The sequence below is a fragment of the Oncorhynchus mykiss genome, chromosome 12, assembly GCF_013265735.2.
Source record: "Oncorhynchus mykiss isolate Arlee chromosome 12, USDA_OmykA_1.1, whole genome shotgun sequence".
NCBI classification, from domain to species: domain Eukaryota; kingdom Metazoa; phylum Chordata; class Actinopteri; order Salmoniformes; family Salmonidae; genus Oncorhynchus; species Oncorhynchus mykiss.
Genome location: NC_048576.1, coordinates 37,617,929 through 37,641,056, shown reverse-complemented (window position 1 = coordinate 37,641,056; position 23,128 = coordinate 37,617,929). Strand labels below are relative to the sequence as shown.

Sequence of the window (23,128 nt, the reverse complement as noted above, 5' to 3'; positions counted from 1 at the left end):
ATACACTGAGTGTACAAAACATTATGAACACCTGCTCTTTCCATGACATAGACTGTCCAGCTGAATCCAGGTAAAAGCTAAGATCCCTTATTGATGTCACTTGTTGAATCCACTTCAATCAGTGTAGGTGAAGGGGAGGAGACAGGTTAAATAATTATTTTTAAGCCTTGAGACAATTGAGACATAGATTGTGTGTGTGCCATTCAGAGGGTGAATGGATAAGACAAAGATTAAAGTGCCTTTGAACAGAGTATGGTAGGTAGTAGGTGCCAGGTGCACTGGTTTGTGTCAAGAACTGCAACACTGCTGGGTTTTTCACGCTTAACAGTTTCCCGTGTGTATCAAGAAGGGTCCACCTTCCAAAGTACATCCAGCCAACTTTCGACACCTTGTAGAGTCTATGCCACGGCTTATTATTTTTGACGATATATGATATAGTTTTGACAATATCACAATGTTATTTTTGCTCTAGTTGGTTAACTGCACCGAAACTCCAGTATTTTTCCTTCATTTTCATGTCTGTTCAAAACTTCTTATCTCATGGCTCTCTCTCTTGTCCCCCTGCAGAAGACATATGAGGAGCAATATGTTTGGAACATCAAATCGCAATAAAATCACAGTATTGAATTGCAATACATATAGAATTATGAGAATTGTGACGCTTTCAAAGAGCGGGACACTAATCCGGGCGCTTATAAGAAATCCCGCTATGCCCTCAGACGAACCATCAAACAGGAAAAGTGTCAATACAGGACAAAGATTGAATCCTACTACATCGGCTCTGACGCTTGTCGGATGTGGCAGGGCTTGCAAACTATTACGGACTACAAAGGGAAATCCAGCCCCAAGCTGCCCAGCGACGCGAGCCTACCAAACAAGCTAAATGCCGTTTATGCTCGCTTCGAGGCAAGAAACACTGAAGCATGCATGAGAGCACCAGCTGTCACGGACGACTGTGTGATCATAGACTCTGTAGCCGATGTGAGCAAGACCTTTCAACAGGTCAACATTCACAAAGCCGCGTGGCCAGACGGATTACCAGGACGTGTACTCAGAGCGTACACGGACCAGCTGGCAAGTGTCTTCGCTGACATTTTAAACCTCTCCCTGACAGAGTCTGTAATACATACATGTTTCAAGCAGACCACCATAGTGCCTGTGCCCAAGAAAGCAAAGGTAACCTGCCTAAATGACTACTGCCCTGTAGCACTTACGTCGGTATCCATGAAGTGCTTTGAAAGGCTGGTCATGACTCACATCAACACCATCATCCCGGAAATCCTAAACCTACTCCAATTCGCATACCGCCCCAACAGATCCACAGATGACGCAATCTCAGTCGCACTCCACACTGCCCTTTCCCACCTTGAGAAAAGGTAACACCTTTGTGAGAATGCTGTTAATTGATTATAGCTCAGCATTCAACACCATGGTGCCCACAAAGCTCATCACTAAGCTAAGGACGCTGGGACTAAACACCTCCCTCTGCAACTGGATCCTGGACTTCCTGATGGCCCGCACCCAGGTGGTAAGGATAGGCAACAACACATCTGCCATGCTGATCCTCAACTCTGGGGCCCCTCAGGGGTGCATGCTTAGTCACCTCCTGTACTCCCTGTTCACCCACGACTGAGTGGCCAAGTACAACTCCAACACCATCATTAAGTTTGCTGACGACACAACAGTGGTAGGCCTGATCACCGATAACAATGAGACAGCCTATAGGGATGTCAGAGACTTGGCAGTGTGGTGCCAGGACAACAACCTCTCCCTCAATGTGAGCGAGACAAAGGAGCTGATCGTGGACTACAGGAAAAGGAGGGCCAAACAGGCCCCCATTAACATCGATGGGGCTGTAGTGGAGCGAGTCAAGAGTTTCAAGTTCCTTGGTGTCCACATCACCATCAAACTATCACGGTCCTAACACACCAAGTCAGTCGTGAAGAGGGCACGGCAACACCTTTTCCCCCTCTGGAGACTAAAAAGATTTGGCATGGGTCCCCAGATCCTCATAAAGTTCTACAGCTGCACCATTGAGAGCTTCCTGACTGGTTGCATCACCGCCTGGTATGGCAACTGCTCTGCATCTGACCGTAAGGCAACAGAGAGTAGTGCGTACGGCCCAGTACATCACTGGGGCCAAGCTTCCTGCTGTCCAGGACCTATATACTAGGTGGTGTCAGAGGAAGGCCCAAAAACTTTTCAAAGAGTCCAAGTGTAAACAGTCCAAACAGTCATAGACTGTTCTCTCTGCTACCGCACGGCAAGCGGTACCGGAGCACCAAGTCTAGGTCCAAAAGGCTCCTTAACAGCTTCTACCCCAAGAAATTGAACTCCCCCTTTGTTTTTACACTGCTGCTACTCGCTATTTATTATCTATGCATAGTCACTTTACCCCTACCTACATGTACAAATTACCTCGGCTGACCTTATAATTTTTTTTACTTTAGTTTATTTAGTAAATATTTTCGCAACTATTTCTTGAACTGCATTGTTGGTTAAGGGCTTGTAAGTAAGCATTTCACGGTTCAAATCAAAATGTATTTGTCACATACACATGGTTAGCAGATGTTGATGCGAGTGTAGCGAAATGCTTGTGCTTCTAGTTCCGACAATGCAGTAATAACCAACGAGTAATCTAGCTAACAATTCCAAAACTACTGTCTTATACCCACAAGTGTAAAGGGATAAAGAATATGTACATAAAGATATATGAATGAGTGATGGTACAGAGCGGCATAGGCAAGATGCAGTAGATGGTATCGAGTACAGTATATACATATGAGATGAGTATGTAAACAAAGTGGCATAGTTTAAAGTGGCTAGTGATACATGTATTACATAAGGCAGTGGCTCGGGTGGTTGGTGTCCTTGATGATCTTTATGGCCTTCCTGTGACATCGGGTGGTGTAGGTGTCCTGGAGGGCAGGTAGTTTGCCCCCGGTGATGCGTTGTGCAGACCTCACTACCCTCTGGAGAGCCTTACGGTTGTGGGCGGAGCAGTTGCCGTACCAGGCGGTGATACAGCCCGACAGGATGCTCTCGATTGTGCATCTGTAGAAGTTTGTGAGTGCTGTTGGTGACAAGCCAAATTTCTTCAGCCTCCTGAGGTTGAAGAGGCGCTGCTGCGCCTTCTTCACGATGCTGTCTGTGTGGGTGGACCAATTCAGTTTGTCTGTGATGTGTACGCCGAGGAACTTAAAACTTACTACCCTCTCCACTACTGTTCCATCGATGTGGATAGGGGGGTGTTCCCTTTGCTGTTTCCTGAAGTCCACAATCATCTCCTTAGTTTTGTTGATGTTGAGTGTGAGGTTATTTTCCTGACACCACACTCCAAGGGCCCTCACCTCCTCCCTGTAGGCCGCTTCGTCGTTGTTGGTAATCAAGCCTACCACTGTTGTGTCGTCCGCAAACTTGATGATTGAGTTGGAGGCGTGCGTGGCCACGCAGTCGTGGGTGAACAGGGAGTACAGGAGAGGGCTCAGAACGCACCTTTGTGGGGCCCCAGTGTTGAGGATCAGCGGGGTGGAGATGTTGTTACCTACCCTCACCACCTGGGGGCGGCCCGTCAGGAAGTCCAGTACCCAGTTGCACAGGGCGGGGTCGAGACCCAGGGTCTCGAGCTTGATGACGAGTTTGGAGGGTACTATGGTGTTAAATGCTTAGCTGTAGTCGATGAACAGCATTCTCACATAGGTATTCCTCTTGTCCAGATGGGTTATCTTTATATATATGGATAATCTTTAAAAATAACTCACGATCTACAGCAATCCTTTAAGTGGACCACAACATGTTTTAAAAACTTAGGATGCTTGATACGTGACAACAAGGTTGTTGTATTGTATTCGGTGCATGTGATAAACACATTTTGATTTAATTTGGTATTGTCACGCCCTGACCTGAGATATCTCTGTTTTCTTTATATTTTGGTTAGGTCAGAGTTTTTGTAAGTCTAGGTGAATTTGTATGTCTATGGTGGCCTGATTGGGGATCATATTTAGGTAGCCATTTCCTTTTTGTGTTTGTGGGATCTTGTCTACAGTAAGTTGTCTTTGTGCACTCCAGTAGCGTCACGTTTCGCTTGTTCTTTATTGTTTTTGTTTGGCGTTCATTTAATAAACAGAGAATGTACCGATACCACGCTGCACCTTGGTCTCCTTCATATGACGAACGTGACAGGAATATTGAAAACTCAATGATCCCTTTGCTAAAAATATTTTCAGAATACAAAAAAAAAGTCAGGATATAACATTTATGTGAGAAAAAAAATGGCAATAGGAAAAATAAAAAAATAACTCACGATCTACAGCAATCCTTTAAGTGGACCACAACATGTTTTAAAAACTTAGGATGCTTGATACGTGACAACAAGCAACAAATATATAAAGATAACTTTATTCCATTACTCAACAATATGAAAGCAGATCTAATTAAATGGAATAATCTTTCTACAAATTTTACAGGTACTGTAGAATAAATCTCTTTAGAATGGCTTGGCTACCAAAGTTTTTGTATTTATTTTCGGTAATACCAATTACCCCACTGAAGACGTTCTTTAAAAAAGTATACTCGGTTATAACAGACAAATAAAATTCATAGAATAAAAAGGAACATTTCACATCTTTAGTCAGAGGGTGGTTTTAACCTTCCAGACTTGGAATTGTATCAACTCGCTACCCAAGGCTTTTACTTGAGACATATAGTTAAATGCACTAAAGAATTACCATGGGTACATATTGAAGATGCACATACTCATCCCCAGAATATTTTTACCTGTCTGTTGTTGCATTAATAACAACTTCATAGCTAAGAACACTATACCAATTCGGAAGAAAATTCAACGTATTCTACAAGAACCAATATCACGTCCTAAAAACACAACCTTATGGAACAGTCATTGGATAGCTTTACAGAATTCACAGATAAATTGGTCCACAATGAAAAACTGCAGCCATAGAAACCGTAAATGACTTTGTAACAAGAAATACATTTATTTCCATGGCAGAATTAAAAAGTAATTTTGGACTGACCAATGTAGATAGTTTCAAAAACATGCAACTTCAAAGTTACAAATCACAAAATGTCTATTTGAAATCTTTTGGACATCAGAGCAACATTGAGGGAATATTATTTGAGTCAGAAAGGATGTTCATATAATAAGGAAGATACTGCATGAAAACACCTTGCAGAGAGCATATCCAACTGACAATTAGCTATTGGAACCAAGGCTTAAAAATAACTGATGTTGGCACAAGATGGAGGGAAAGTATAACTAACAAAATTACAGTTCACGAAAGTAAATGCTTAATCCATTATAAGATAATGTAAATTATTTATTATACAAGAGACAGAATTCACAAATTCTACAGTACAACGGCAGTCATGTCTTAAGTGTAAAACTAACAATGACTCAATATTCCATGCTTTCTGGGAATGTTAAAAAGTCCAAAAGTTGTGGGCGAAGCTGACAGAAGTATTACAATGTAAACATACTTTTAATCAGTCAGTCTGTATATTTCAAGACATGGTATATGGGGGTGTAGTGAGATATCTGATGGGTACTCATCACTCATCTTGAAAAAATGTATACCAAAAACGTGACAATCAATCACTTCGCCATCATTAACACAATGGAAAAATCCAATGATTTATTAGTGAAATATTGAAAGGATGTCGCCTACGGAGAGAAACTGTGATTGTGATGTTTCAGGCCATGTGGTGGAGAGTGATGCGGGTTTTGGAGATGGGGGTGTGTGAGTCTGGGCAGGTGTGATGTAGTTTATGTTTGTATGATGTTGTCGATTGTATGTGTATGTTTTGAATCGTTTATAAAAGATAAAATACAGTCTTACAAAAAAACTAAAATCATTGTGAGAATCGCAATACATATCGTATTGCCGCCTAAGTATAGTGAAAATATCATATTGTGAGGTCTGTGGCAATTCCCAGCCCTAGTTGTTTGTGCCTGTTTGTGTGGTGGAGTGTTTATGAGTGTGCATCGTGCCTGTGGCCCGTGACAGCTGGTTGACAATTTAACCCTTTGAGAAATTCCTCAATGCCTAACGTCTGATAAGGCAGACTGTCAGTGGGAGAAAAGTACACACTATTATGCTCTACAATCTACATCAATGTGACATAGCTCATGAAGAGTAGATTTATTACTCTTTTCATCCAACAAATGTGTCATCTGTGTCATTATGAAACAAAGGCTATCGGAGTCAACCTTCAAAATGCCTTTTCTCAAAACGACTCAATGCACACATACTAGGGTTGGGCAGGTATACGATAATAACGCAGGAATGATTCCTATATTTTTTAGGGATGTTTTGTTGAAAAAATGAAATGGACGTCAATTTATTAGGTGAATGTCTAGGGTTGTGCTAGTGGGAGTGCTAAGGAGAATTCTGGATTACACAGAAGTACAAACATAAATGCATACCAGATCTACAACCAAGATACAACCTACATTGACTCTGTGTCTCTATCATGTTCACTTCCCAGCGCACTTCCGTTACGTAACTTCTGTCTCTGAGGAGGCAGGCAGGGGCATAATCTCCATGTCACTGTTTCAGAAATGGAATACTTCCCAGGACAGCAAAAGTCAGAATTTGCCATTGGAATGGAAAGCGGTTTGGAAAGCGGGCTCTCATTGGCGATACAGTGGTGGGAAACAGTGTGCACCATAATCCCAGAGATGTAACATTTAATCCCAGGCCGCGACACAGAGGAAGATATTGCCCCATTGTGTGGCTGATTTGTTTCCTTGAAACCCGGCAGGCTACTCAGCACCTGAGCACTGTCTAAAGAGTCACCTCTGTCATTATGTTTTAGTGACCCATAATCACATTTTCCAATACATTTCCACATGCACACGACTACCATGTCAATTGTCCATGTTAATGGATCATTCTTTGCATGGTATTATCTGTAGCACTAGAAATATGATTCACTCCTTAACTATGTGTAGATATTGCCTCTCCAGAGAGTTCTTTGATAGACAGAATAAAATGATAGAAATGGACTGATAGTTTGGTATCATTCCATTCTATTGTAGTAGTCCTCCATCTATGGCATTGCTCTCAGTGCTCAGAGCTGCTTCACATGGGATTTTCCAGAGCCACTTGGCTCAGTGTTCCCCGCTGTGCAAACACACTCTGGAGAGGCTTTTAGTGGTGAATAGAGCAGAGGGAAATGAGTCTAACCCACACTAACAACACAAACAACCCCATGAAGAGCCACTGAACAATGGCTTATGCAGGTGAGGGGAAAAACCTCCCTGCTTTCAGATGCTGTTGTTGCTGGGCAATGTCCATTAGGGATCAAAATGACCCAAAATGGCTCTGAATAGATTTGATTGTTGAGTGTTTGTGTTGTGCGGTTCCAGCTGGTTTCTCCGATTCAAGCTCCTGTTAACATCCGACAGCACAGGGCACACTCTTATCAGGCTTATAACCCTGCAGCTCTTCATACATTGTTATTATATATGAAGGTAAAATGTCATGCCTGGAGTCAAAGATAAAGAACATCAATCTTGCCAAAGGCCTCGAGGATCTTCATTTTCATTCTGAGAACATTCCCTAGCTGTCTTTCATCATCAACCTCCATTCTTCATCACTACACGCCATCGACTGACAAGATTATCTGCCCATCCAGGTGAAATGGGGAATTGTGTGTGTCAGATCAGCAGTGATGGAGTTTTCCAATGTGTACTTCATACAAAAGAGCAGATCGACTGATTGAATTAATGTGATCTGTTGAAAATTCTCACCTCTTGTTTACGCTGAAAATATCCTAAAATTAAAGAATAATTTGGTCTCCGAGCGTCAATTCTTGTCAATTTCAGTTCAAAATGACAAATCTGAGTTACCATGACAACCTTATATTTGACCTGTGATGGCTAGTTCTTCAGAAAGAACAAGTGCTTTGGCATAACAATAAAGCAAACCCTGGATCAATGCATGACTCACATACCAAGTACTGCACAAGAGTACTTGGTAAATGTATTCCTCTCCAAAACACCTCATAGCATGCAAGCAATTTCTCTCCATTTTACCAGTACAGCCTGTCAACGCTCCCTGCAATATTGTGCCCAAATATAGCAGTCGATGAAAGTAATTGATGAAGGACTGAAACAATCAACAGTGGGTGCAGTTGTAAAACAATTAAATGAACTCTGACCCTGTCACTATGCATTTTTAAACAAAATAATTAGGGCATTTCTTCCCAGTGCAGTTTTTCTTCCAGAAAGCCAGGCATCCTATTTGACTATAGAATGAAAGGTGGACTGAAACTATCAGCTTCCCCGACCCTGGCATACAGCGTCACTAAATTAAATCAAATTCTTAAAATGTTATTGGTCACATACACATATTTAGCAGATGCTATTGCAGGTGTACCGAAATGCTTGTGTTCCGGCGTCACTAGTACTAGCCCAGAGTTTTTGTGACCTTACAAATATTGCTTTCTCTCTTTCATATGACAGTATGTAAACATTTGTTTTAGTCTTTGTGTGAGTTTGACAGGAAATTGATAGAGACAGCTACTGTATTTCAGGCTTTTATAGCTGCAGGAGAAATATCCCCCCAAAAAGTTAGCGAGCTTGGAATGTCTCTCAAGATCTCAAGATTATGTAACTGCTTTTCCCAAACCAAAGTTGATCGCAGATTCTACTTGAACAAAGACGCATATATACAATTAGGGCACTATCTTAGACCAACTGCGTGTGAAGAGAGATTTGAGATTAATAAATGAGAACAGGCTACATGGTACTGGAATGGTTTTAGGACGGCTGATTTTCTTCATGTTGTGTCAACATTATTGTGTATAAATAATATGATTTAGATTCATATCATGCTCATGAATCATGACTGACATGATAAACAAGTGAAGTTGAGTGAACTTGCTTTGAGGTGTAGTCAATACAGAATCAATACATTCAACCCCAGTTCATCTGTTCTCCACACTACAATCTCTGTTCAGAGTATGTCAAATCAGGCCCACTCTATATGGTATGTCACTGCTGTATAAGATGCAGCTCTGATTGTGATGCATGGGGATTTTCCACCAGCCTCTTTCCTTAAGTGCCGAAATACCGGGATGTAGAGCTCCTCATCCTTCAATGTCACAACAGCCCAAATAACTGTCCTCTTTGGCCCAGCTAAGTCACCCTCTCCTAAATAGAGCCAGTCTCACTGCTCGGTTAATCTCAGATCTGACACGTCTCACCTTGTTTACACCTTCACTACACTAGAAAAACTACTCAACACATATAATGTGAAGTATTTAATTAATCGGGGTGTTTATTTGCTTTAATCACTGAACACAACAGGCGCTTATTAGAGTCAGGCTTCTATTTGAGCCAGGTATCTATTTCCTTAATGCACACAGCTTTTGCTCATTTGCATAGTTAATTGTTTCATTCCAGCATTCACTTCCAGCATTTTAATCAATTTCTTAATTTCCTTCACTAATGTGTTATCGTTTACACACTGTGTCACGTTTCTTTTCTCACAGTGTGCCTGTATAAAGAAATTCCAAAAACCATTCCTTGACAGAATAATTATTCTCCTCTTTGACTGCATTTTTGGGAGTTCCTACCTTCGCCACTAGAGGGCGATCAGACAATTTCTAGGGGTCTGTACTCCCGAAGTTGTTGACTGCTTTAGTTAGCCATTCTCAGCTCTTAGCAGCCAATGGCAAGCAGTTTCTTACTGCCAATAAAAACGGATGATTGCCATCATTTTTTTGTGTAACAAATCAAACATTAAACCTCGTACACTATTCATGGTAACCTCATAAACAATTAATTTAGACCCAGAGTTTATTTGAAATAACCGTTTATTTGCTGAAATGTGTGTCGTTGCCCGGCTATTAAAAGGTACAGCTCTTGAGACTCTGCATTTAATTGAAGTTTTACAGTATTCACACTTGGCTCCAAAGCTAACCTTACATCTTTGTTTGCCCATAATGACATGTCGGCGTGTCCTCTTCCTAGCTTTAATTTCAGCCTAAATGCTCCTTTTACTAATTGGAACCAGAGTTTGGTAACAAATTTGCTGTGGGCTCAAGCAAATACTTTCGAGGCGAGTGAGATTTGTCCCATTAGTTACCATTGTTTTGTTACACTTGAACCAGACATGCATCCCCACCACAACACCAATGCAAAATCGGTGTGTTCTTGTACGGCTCATGGTTCTTTGTTGGCTGATCTTCTGAAGTGCAGTGTAGGAATAAGCACCCTGTCCTGGTTTGCACCCATAACCTTGGCTGATACTCAACTCAACCTTTCACCCGTAGTAGGCAACGTTTACCCTTGATTGTCTTACTGCCACAGGGTATCAATGTATTGTTCCAAAGATAATAGCAATGTGACCTGTCCTATATAGTTGTAAGATCTTAATTTGAGCCGGTTTGCCACAGCAGGAAAATAATCCTGCAGCAACAGGAAATGTGAATTATTATGTGGATTATAATTAATGGACATTTTTCATAAGGGAAAATAAAGTCGGACATTTCAAAGTGGAAATACAAACTTCAGAAGGCTTTTTAAATCTCAAATACACTACAAGTTTTACATTTCCTGAATTGAGAGGGTGATCAAATTAAGATCCTACATCTGTAACCCTTGATGAAGGAACATTTCCATTTCTAATCCATGAGTATCTTGAGCAAAGATAATTGCTCTGGTATCTGAACAGAGTATTACATTCGGTATTACGGCCCCTCGTGATCTGCTCCCAAGCTTTCGGCAAAGCTAGCTCTGGGCCTGTGATGGCTCTATCATACAATCTACTGCTTAATGAACAAGACGACCTTGGCTTTAAGCTTGCTACTATTCAAGTGGCCCTTAAAAATGATGACATTTCCAGGTCATATATATTGACAAGATGTTCATAAAGATGTTGAAGACGGGGATTAAATAGGCCTAAAAATATATCTATTTTTTTTATCTCAGAGACATTTTCCTTTTCCACGATCAATCTAATTCACACTGTATGCTGTTTCCCTGCATTCCAGGAACAAACATCAACTCCCTAGATTAGAATATCAATGCTCATCTTATGGCGGGTGACGTGTTTCCAGTGTTCTGACCTTTTGATACGAAAGAAAGAGGGGATAAAAAGACAGCTGTAGAGAAAGAGAGAATGGCTTGCCATTACGAGTAAAAATAGCCATTTGCCCTCAAGAGTTGCTAGTTGTGGCATCTGTACATTTCTATATGATATAAGAGTGAACCTCCTGTATTCGGAAGCGTTTGTAGATAATGCCGATAATAATACGGTATTTAAGATAAGCCAGCCCATATCACCAACATTCAGCTCACATTTCTTTCCCAAGCCACAATGCCAGGCAATGAGCTTCCTTGTCCTTGTTTTATTACCAAAGACTGTGTTAGACAAGATGCCCAAACAAACCCCTGCAAAGTGATCAGCACTTTCTCTTTGGTCTGGCTTTGGTTTGACTATGTTGTAGGGGAGAGTGGGTTAAGTTGAGCCATGTTTTACATTCTCCATCACTCCGTCAAGAAAAGAGGAGTATTCTTTCTAACAAAGATATCTACATATGTTTCAGGATGTTATGTATCCATGGAAATAATCAGAATTCATCTTATCATTTGACAACATAGTTTATGGGCTGCAGGACAGGGTAAATTAAGCTGCCTACACATTTCTGTTCTGAATGAAATATTACCACTTCCTTTAAAAACCATGTCTATCTTTATTTCTCAAACACAATTCAACATAATCACATTTTAAGCATATTTGAACACAAGCTTAACACCTAATAAACACTTTGTACCGTGTTTATAATGTTCATATAGGCCAGGCCCTGTTGTTGCCTTGCATTACACCTGGGAAGACAACACTTCAATTTGCTCAACTTGTCATTGACTGATACAACTGATACAATCTTAAAATGATATAATTTGGTTTAGACACATCACGAAACACAATACATTCCTTTCAATGATGAAAATCCGTTTTTTGGACCGAACTTGCTAACTACTTTTTCCATGTGGTTTCTTCCTTCACAGACTCCATAACATTATGACATATTCCTAAATATTTGGTCAAATGCTACATTTTGTGTCTGGTTTCCTAGAAACAACTTGCTCCACTCTCCCCTATTGATTGATGAATGCCACATTTTAAATATTCTCCACTAATGGGAATGAAATCCTTACATTCAGTGAATTATTACAATGTCTATCGCTTTGAATAAGAGCTCACGTAAATCTATGAAACCATCAACAGTAAAGACATTTAGGGAATGGCAGGGAGTGATGCTGAAATCATTCACCCCAAATGTTTTAGAGGACCAACATCACTGAGAGACTGAGTCCATCCTCAGCCAGACTATTAGAGGTGTCTATTCCAAGTGCCAGGAACACGATGACTTCCATTTCGGTTGTGCCTGAGTCAAAGCACAGCTCAGTCTAGTTTTCATTTACTTTCAACACATAGTCAGTTGCCAGAGCCTTGCTAGAGTCCCCCAGCCATGTCACAGGTTCGTGCTACACTGTAAAGTAGCCAATAAGAAGCTCACCTCACAACCGGATCTGTTCAAACAAAGCTACTGTCACTGATTAATAGTCTGACATCCTGCGTAGCTATAGATATCGAATACCAATAGTGCCCAGGAGGAATTGTAGCACAGTCCGGTTAATGTGGATCATAGCAGTTTGATTCTCCACAGGAATGTCCTCTTTGAGACTGAGGCCACAGTCATGCGACGATGGAGGTGCTTTCGTTCCGCCAACTTTAACAAAAAACCCTAGGGGCACCTCCTTGATACGAGGCATCCATAACAATGTCTACTCAATGTGCTTGCCAGCTTCTTCCACATGGATGGATTCATGACTTACTTAATTACTTGGCACTGAGCTCAGAGCTCAATGGCATTTTTAGTCTGATAATACCACAACACACATACAGTCCATAAAACGAACCAAATCTAACCATGTCTACATTTAGTGGTTCCCCGTGATGTTGACAGAAAATGTTATGGCCCAAAGTTGACTACTTGTTGTCCACTTCTCCTATGTTGCCCCAATACAATAAGTCAAGAAATACAAGAAGTCTGATCGATCTACTCCCACCCACCTTGTCCCCAGCCGAGTCATAGCTGTTTCTCAAAGAAAATCACACACACACACACACACACACACACACACACACACACACACACACACACACACACACACCCTGCTGTAGATTAACCTGCTCAGCTAAGGGAACACAGAGCCCCCCAAACCCCCTGTGACTCGGGAGGTGAATTCATATATAAAAGAGAGCAAAGAGAAAAACTCAGGTTAGCAAGAAAGAGAGAGAGAACGCACTGATGCGAGAGAGGGATAAAGGGAGAGAGAACGCACTGACGCAAGAGAGGGATAAGGAGAGAGAGAACGCGCTGACGCCAGAGAGGGATGAAGAGAGAGTGAGTGATGGAGAGAGTGTGTATGTGAAGGAGAGGTGGGCGTTGTGACGTTAGCTGTGGTCTGCACTGTGAACAGCATCACAGCCACGCACCAGTGACGTCCAGTGGACACGACTGTGTCATTCACAGTTCTGGCAAGCAAGAGGGGAGGAGGACAGCCCTAAGTCAAGACAGCCCAGTACATTTATCCCTACAAGTTCTGTATGTATGGGAATTTGTATTGTCATAAGATGAGTCAAGGTTTGGATGAAGCTCTCTATACAGGTATGTCATAGAAGGAACACTCTATGTAAGGACAAACTTTCAGGCTGCAGTGTGTGGGTGTGTAGAGATCTTACCAAGTCTCTGTCAAGGACAGTTGAAAGTTAATGTAGGAACAGGAGCCCCCTGAGAGACGGTTGTGACGCACTGTTGCAGGGATGGGTCTGAGCTCATGCACTGCCTTCTCACACACTGTTGTAGGGATGGGTCTGAGCTCAGGCACTGCCTTCTCACACACAGTTGCAGGGATGGGTCTGAGCTCAGGCACTGCCTTCTCACATACTGTTGCAGGGATGGGTCTGAGCTCAGGCACTGCCTTCTCACACACAGTTGCAGGGATGGGTCTGAGCTCAGGCACTGCCTTCTCACACACAGTTGCAGGGATGGGTCTGAGCTCAGGCACTGCCTTCTCACACACAGTTGCAGGGATAAGTCTGAGCTCAGGCACTGCCTTCTCACACACTGTTGCAGGGATGGGTCTGGGCTCAGGCACTGCCTTCTAACACACTGTTGCAGGGATGGGTCTGGGCTCAGGCACTGCTTTCTCACACACTGTTGCAGGGATGGGTCTGAGCTCAGGCACTGCCTTCTCACACACAGTTGAAGGGATGGGTCTGAGCTCAGGCACTGCCTTCTTACACACAGTTGCAGGGATGGGTCTGAGCTCAGGCACTGCCTTCTCACACACAGTTGCCTGTGACGCTGTTGTTGGGATCACTCTGCACTGATACACGATGCCTCAAAATCAGCACCAATGCAACTGACACATACCCAATCGCACAGCTGCCCTCTTTTCAATACACACTCAACTCTCTGACATGCAGCTATGCCTATGACTTCAAGAGATCCTCATAGCATTAACCTTGACAACGTAACCTGCTACAGGGTTCACTGGGATCCTAGTTATGTGATGTTCATTTTAGTCTCTGGGAGGCTAAAACCCTAAACAATGGAGCTGCCAGCAGTCTTCTCCATTAGTTTGAGAAATACGCTGCAGAGAGAACTACTCGTTTATCAATCCGTGGGTATGCTCTCTCTCTTTATCTCTCTCCCACTGTCTCTCCCGCTTCCTGTCTCTCTTGTTCTGTCTCTTCCTCTATGCAGTAGTGAAACCGGGCTTAGCCTCCTCTCTCTCAGTGTGACGTCAAAGCGAGGCTTCCTGACCCAGATCTCTCACTTCCACAGACAGCAGCTGCAGTAAGCTGCAGTAAAGCCCTCAGCGCTATGCTGTCTCTCCCAGCCTCACTGCTACACTATGCATGTCAATATAGGCATACACCATGCAAACGCTAACATCACCCATGATGATAACGAAAGGGTGAAAAACTGCTCGCTATAGGCTAGCTGGCAGGGGGAGGGGAAGAGAAAATACACAATACATGTGTGTGTGTATTTTCTGTAATGTCTGTAATCCGGGGCTCATCTGTAAAAGAGACCTTGGTCTAAGTTTGACTCCCTGATAAAATAAAGGTTAAATTGTCTCAAGGCTTAAAAATCATTTTTTTAAAAACCTGTCTCATCCCCTTCATCTACACTGATTGAAGTAGATTTAACAAGTGACATCAATAATGGATCATAGCTTTCACCTTGTCAGTCTATTTAATGGAAATGTTTTGTACACTCAGTGTATATGGAATATACTGTATATATAGAAATAACCCAGTAAAGGAGTCAGCCAATAGATGAAAAATACTGCAAGCTGTGAAGCTCGAATGCGTTGTATCTGTTGTTGTCACTATAAAAGCAATGTGCGTTGTTAGGTTTGTGAAATAGAATTCTCAAAGATAGCTGTGTGAAAAAAGCTTTTCTCTCCTCCTAATCCCAATTCCTCACACTGATCTGACTTCACTGTGTCGCACAAGTAGATAAGGGACCTTATTGGCTACCGACGGATGTGCTGGAGTCCCTCAGCCAATGAGGGCCCCACACCTCGGCACCCACCCATCTTGGGCAAGCAGTGACGGAGTATGTGAGCTAGTGAGCGTGAAAAGAGGACAGAGAGAAAAAGAGCGGAAGAGAGAGAATTTCTATGAATGGAAATGTGGAGGAGGAACAGCACAGAGTGCAGCCCAGCCATTGGCATGGCAGCTGGAGACCGATGAGACTGTTAGCATCTCTCTCTCTCTCTCCCTCTCTCTCTCTCTCTCAATCCCATATAAGGAGACCATGCCTTACCTTTGTCACATATTTTTTTCACATGAATAAAAACACACACACATGCATGCCCACGCACACCACTAACCACAGACCCACCCCACAACCCCATATTATCTTCCTACACACATGCACATACAATACCCTCATACCCACCCACGCACACACCCTCAGGGCATTTACACACTCACTCCCTGTCCTCTCCAAATCCCCTCCTCTCTACTGATTCAATAAAGAAGTTATCAATTAGTAGAGACCCAATGGTCCAGGTACATTTCAGTCTGCCCCGTGATTGCATTTTAGTCAGATTAGAAATTGAGCATGAAGAGAACTGCAGTAGGCACTGTTACTTATTGTGTATAGTGTACCCTCATTAACAACCTATGAACTGTTGAAATGGAGTCGGTTAATAGGGGCATAACATTCAAATAGAATAGTACTTTTTATAAGCAAGTGGGTCCAACTGGAAAGAGGGTAGTTTAGGAGTTAGATAGTTGCTGAATAAAATGCTACATTTACATTTGAGTCATCTAGCAGATGCTTTTATCCAGAGCGACGTACAGTTCATTGCAGTGAGCGTGTCTGTCAGAAAAGTTCTCTTGTCCAGCTCTCTACACACCACCAACTTTAAACCCCAGAGAATATCCTGCTTACTGCTCTCTAGTAACACAGGAGTTACGTAAGCACTGATAGTAGCGTTGTACTGAGTAAACTCTTCTTAATAGGCTGTGCCATCTGCTTTCCACCAAACTAGGCTACTTCGCTCAGACCATGAGAGTCTATTACACAAGACATCTGCAACGAGGACAAATCTTTATTTACAATACAACCAGAATTCAGTCAAACAATCTGTGCCTGAGTTAATTTAATTGGCTGTAGTATCTGGAGTCCAAATAATCACATTTTAGGCTTGAGATCAACTTTAACTCATTTTGAACGTCTCTATCTGACTTAGATTCGTATGCAGTTCAAAATAACCTGTGACCTTGCTATCAAATGTATTTACTGTAGCTGCACTTTCAAAATAACCTGTGACCTTGCTATCAAATGTATTTACTGTAGCTGCACTTTCAAAATAACCTGTGACCTTGCTATCAAATGTATTTACTGTAGCTGCACTTTCAAAATAACCTGTGACCTTGCTATCAAATGTATTTACTGTAGCTGCACTTTCAAAATAACCTGTGACCTTGCTATCAAATGTATTTACTGTAGCTGCACTTTCAAAATAACCTGTGACCTTGCTATCAAATGTATTTACTGTAGCTGCACTTTCAAAATAACCTGTGACCCTGCTATCAAATGTATTTACTGTAGCTGTACTTTCAAAATAACCTGTGACCCTGCTATCAAATGTATTTACTGTAGCTGCACTTTCAAAATAACCTGTGACCTTGCTATCAAATGTATTTACTGTAGCTGCACTTTCAAAATAACCTGTGACCTTGCTATCAAATGTATTTACTGTAGCTGCACTTTCAAAATAACCTGTGACCCTGCTATCAAATGTATTTACTGTAGCTGTACTTTCAAAATAACCTGTGACCTTGCTATCAAATGTATTTACTGTAGCTGCACTTTCAAAATAACCTGTGACCCTGCTATCAAATGTATTTACTGTAGCTGCACTTTCAAAATAACCTGTGACCTTGCTATCAAATGTATTTACTGTAGCTGCACTTTCAAAATAACCTACATTTCAGAGGAATGCTGCAAAATGTTTAACTTTCTATTCTCTGCCGAAAGATAAGATTACTTGTATCATCAACTTCCCTGATGATGATTGTTACAATTTACCAAATACATTAAACAGGTATTGTAACTAGACTGGTTATCGCTGGCTACCCGCAATAAGATGGAATGGTGACCGTGGTTGGCAATTTAGCCTGTTATCTGAGATAATTTATCTTCTCATGTTAATTTGAGTGTTCTTCTTATAGAGTAACTAGGCCGAGTTACCTTGGTTACCTCAATATACCTAGGTGCCTATCATGAGTATTCACCCACTTAGATATCTTCAAATTGTATTGTGTTACAAAGTGGGATTAAAATGGATTGAATTGTATTTAATTTCCTTTCGTCAACAATCTACACAAAATACACTGTAATTTCAAAGTGTATGAACAATTCTAGCATTTTATTTTAATTAATGAAAAATTAATGAAAAACACTAATATACCTTGATTAAATAAGAATTCACTCCCCTGAGTCAATACATGTTAGAAACACCTTTGGCAGCGATTGGAGCTGTGAATCTTTTTGGGTAAGTCTCTCTAAGAAATTTGCACACCTGGATTGTGCAATATTTACCCATTATTCTTTTTAAAAAATTCAAGCGCTATCAAGTTGGTTGTTGATCATTGCTAGACAGCCATTTTCAAGTCTTGCCATAGATTTTCAAGTGGATTTAATCAAAACTGTAACTAGGCCAGTCAAGAACATTCACTGTTTTCTTGGTAAAGCAGTGTAGATTTGCCCTTGGGTTTTTAGGTTATTGTCCTGTTCAAAGGTGAATTTGTCTCTCAGTGTCTGGTGGAAAGCAGACTAAATCAGGGTTTCCACTACAATTTGCATGTGTTTAACTTTCCTGTTTATTTTTATCCCAAAAAACTCTGCAGTCCGACTCCTTGCTGATGGCAAGCATACCTATAACATGAGGCAGCCATCACCATGCTTGAAAATATGGAAAGTGGTACTTGGGGATGTGTAGGTTGGATTTGCCCCAAACATAATGCTTTGTATTCAGGACATTTTTTCAGTATTACTTGTAGGTGCAGGGTGGATATTTTGGAATATGTTTATTCTGTACAGGCTTTCTTCTTTTCACGCTATCATTTAGGATAGTTTTGTGTAGTAACTACAATGTTGTTGAGCCAACCTCCGTTTTCTCCTATCACAGCCATTAAACTCATTAACTGTTTTAAAATCACCATTGGCCTCATGGTGAAATCCTTGAGCGGTTTCCTTGTTCTCGGGCAACTCAGTTAGGAAGGACGCCTGTATCTCTGTTGTTACTCACCATCCAAAGCTTAATTAATAGTGTCACCGTGCTTAAAGGTATATTCAGTGTCTGCTTTAAAAAATGGAAAAATTTAAATTAAGCACCAATCGGTGCCCTTCTTTGCAAGGCATTGTAAAGCTCCCTGCTCTTTGTAGTAAAATCTGTGCTTGAAATTCACTACTCGACTGAGGGATCTTACAGATAACTGTATATACTGTATGGTGTGCAGAGTTGGGGTAGTCATTCAAAAATCATGTTTACCGCTATCATTGCACACAGAGTAAGTCCATGCAACCAACTTATGTGATTTGTTAGGCACATTTTTACTCCTTAACTTATTTAGGTTGCCATAACAAAGGAGGTGAATACTTTAATAACCAAGACATTTTAGTTATTTATCTTTTATTAATTCATACATTCACTTTGACATTATGGAGTATTTTTTGTAGATCAGTGACAGAACAAATTCACAATTAAATACATTTCCATCCCACTTTGCAACACAACAAAATGTGAAAAATCCAAGAGGGGTGAATACTTATGGTACCCACTATAGAGGTGACCCGGATTACCTTAATGTAGAGCAGCAGCCTGTCATTGTGGACTGTCCTTGTTTGAGAATGTTCCACTTTCCCCTCGCTCGCTGCCTGTTGAGCTGCTTGCTTCTCCACTTCCTTAGACAAGGGAAGGGCTTATCCCTCCCTCCTTTCTCTCCTCCTCTATCCCTTCATCCTCACCCCCTGTGTTGTCTCTGGGGCTATAGTGGCTGTGTAAGGTCACCCCCTGCTGCATACGCACACATGCACAAACACACACACACAATACCTGTAGCCTTCTGAGGTAGACTGTGGGCATGCCGCCTGCCCAATGAACCCCTGCACCTGCTGTCACTGCCAGGCAGTGCAGATGTAATGGGGACCCCATCATCAGCTGTCAACACACTGGGTGCCTCAGGTTACCATGGGTACAGGAGCTCAGTGCCACAATGGCGTATAACCTGCCCAGATGAAGGCAGCACCTGGACCAAGATCATGTGACCCAAACCCTCTCTTCCCCCTCCAAGCTGCCTGAGGCTCCCAGGGTGCACCTGAACACATAGTTCCGCTACACCTTGTCAGCGCTGAGTAGTTCTATTTGCAGGCGGGGCAAGTATTGGCATCAGTGCACTGGAATGTTTAAGCTTAGGATGAGTAGGAATCAGGGCTAGGGGTCAGATTCAATCCGATCCTGTTTTAAAGGAAATGTTAACCTCTATGCACGTTTTAAAGGCAATGTATTGGCATCAGTGCACTGGAATGTTTCAGCTTAGGGTAAGTAGGAATCAGGGCTAGGGGCCAGATTCATTCCTATCGCGTTTTAAAGGCAATGTTAAATGCTATGCACGTTTTAAAGGCAATGTTTGCGGAGACCACATTCACAGTAAATGATGCATATGTTGTCACAGTCTGAAAATGACCTTTAAATGTAAATCTTGCTAAATACTGAATCTAGGCCTAGACCTATTTGAAGGGAGCACATTGATGCAGAGTACATAACCTAGAGAGTAGCCAGATGTAGACATTTGAATGGTTCACTCATGACTTTCCTCTAATTGCGGCCATTGCCTGGTTTTGAAGGACAATTTAAAAATGAACTGGTCACCATAACCACAGTTCCGCGGGGAGGTCTGATAGCTCAATAGTAGCTACTGACAGACGCAGAATCACTCAATGAATTTCCCCTCCAACAGGGACATGGATTGAGTTTAGACAAACAGATCTATACTGGCACATCTCTGGAGAGGGAGAGTATTTGTCTCTTCTCATCTGACTTGTCGTTTTTCTTTTCTATTGGAACAACATAAAGAGGACATATCTCTCAGTCTAGTTTGCTTAAGGAGCTTCTAAATGGATGTGTTCTTTGTCTTTTGCTGTTTTCTCATCAGTCCAGTAAGGATTTCATGATTGCATGGTTATATACTGTCCTTAAAAATCATTGTACTTTTAGCAGTGATAGTATAACGACACTTAAAAACAGGATTTTTCCACTGGGTCTCTGAGCCAAGTTGCTCTGGGGACTAGCCCCAATGTGACTTCTGCAGTATAGAAATCACAATGGGGCTAGTTCAAGGGCCTCATTAATATTTGGATTGCAATACAAGATTTCACTGAAATAGTTTGGCATTGCCTTTGAATAAATCCAGGTGCTTCACCCTTGTTAGCGCGCCAAGAAAGGGCTACTGTACGGAACTGTATCTCCCATGGCAGCTACAGTTGATAGAGTTTGAACAACAACACAAAAGCTCGGCCAGGCTCATGTGCGAGCACTAGATTTCGTAATATGACAGCGCCCAGTGCTCGGTAGAGTGCCTATAGAGCTCGCCAGCTTGTAATCCTAAAAAATGGAAATTAGTTACCTCTAGTTTGTTCAGCCATTCCTATTGGGAAAGAATACGGTTTTGGGATAAATGCCGAAAATACATTCTGAGGTTAACACAGGCTAAGGAGATCTAATACATCTTGTTCTGTAAAATAATGTCAGACAGTTAATATGATGGCTGCTGTCTTACGGGCTCCTGACCAATTCTGCTATTTTGTGTGTTTTTTTTACGCTGATATCTTAAAATGTTTGTACATAATATTTCCACTATCAATTTCTATGACCGAAAACAGCCTCTGGACTTCAGAACAGCGATCACTAACCTTGATTTGGATGAAGATTTCTACATCAACGAGTCAGCAGCTGTGGATGTACTGCTCATTTCGAACCAGGCCCTAATCCCCAGGACTATAAAGAGGAAAAGACGGCGCAAGTGAGACATACGAGCCGGTTACCTGAATGTGCAATCACCCGAGAACAAACTGGATGAGCTCTGTTTGAGACTATCAACAGGACCTGAAGAACTGTAATATCCTATGTTTCTCTGAGTTGTGGTTGAACAATGAAATGGATACTATACATCACTGGTTTTTCTATGCATTGTCAGGACCAAACAGCAGCCTCGGGTAAGGTTAAGGGGGTAGGTGTGTGTCTCTTTGTTAATGACATCTCTAATGTTAAGGAAGTCTCAAGGTTTTGCTCACCTGAGTTAGAATACCTCATGATAAACTGCAGACCATACTATTTACCAAGAGAGTTTTCATCTATATTTTTCGTAGCTGTCTATTTATCACTACAAACCGATGCTGGCACTAAAACCGCACTCAACGAGCTGCATAGGGCCATAAGCAAACAAGAAAATGCACATACAGAGGCGGAACTTTTACACACACAAAAATGCATTCAAAGCTCTCCCTCGCCCTCCATTTGGCAAATCTGTCCATAACTCTATTCTCCTGATTCCTACTTACAAGCAAAAACTCAAACAGGAAGTACCAGCGGACTGTTCTGGTCTGTTCCGCTAGCACAGACTGGAATATGTTCCGGTATTAATCCGATAACATTGAGGAGTTTACCACATCAGTCAACCGCTTCATTAATAAATGCATCAACAACGATGTCCCTGCAGTGACGGCACGTACATAACCCAACAAGAAGCGATGGATTACAGGCAAAATAAAATTCACACTGAGCTAAAAGATAGAGGCCGCGGAAGCGGGACACTAATCCGGACGCTTAGAAGAAATCCTGCTACGACCTCTGACGAGCCATCAAACAGTCAAAACATCAATACAGAACTAAGATCGAATCCTACTACGCCGGCTCTGAAGCTTGTCGGATGTGGCAGGGTTCGCAAACTATCACAGATTATAAAGAGAAACCCAGCCACGAGCTGCCCAGTGACGTGAGATTTCCAGTTGGGCTAAATTCCTTATTTGCTCGCTTCGAGGCAAGCAACACTGAACCATGTATGAGAGCACCAGGAGTTCCGGATGACTATGTGATCTTGCTCTCCGTAGCCAATGTGAGTAAGACCTTTAAACAGATTAACATTCACAAGGAGACAAATTACCAGGACGCGTACTCAAAGCATGTGCTGACCAGTTGGCAAGTGTCTTCACTGACATTTTCAACTTCTCCCTGACCTACATGTTTCAAGCAGACCACCATAGTCCGTGTGCCCAGGTGTGCTCAAGAACGCCAAGGTAACCTGTCTAAATGACCATCGCCTCGTAGCACTCACATCTGAAGCCATGAAATGCTTTAAAAGGCTGGTCATGGCTCACATCAACACCATCATCCCACACACTCTGGACCCACTCTAATTCGCATACCGCCTCCAACAGATCCACAGATGACGCAATCTCTATTGCACTCCACACTGCCCTATCCCACCTGGACAAGAGGAACACC

The 23,128-nt window shown here is 42.0% G+C and overlaps 1 protein-coding gene across 1 annotated transcript in view; it reads left to right on the top strand.

Annotated features, from left to right (window-relative positions):
* The window catches only part of LOC110537546 (protein phosphatase 1E), a 64,209-nt gene that overhangs the window by 26,310 nt on the left and 14,771 nt on the right, over nt 1-23,128 (top strand). The gene's annotated exons all lie outside the window — the stretch shown is intronic.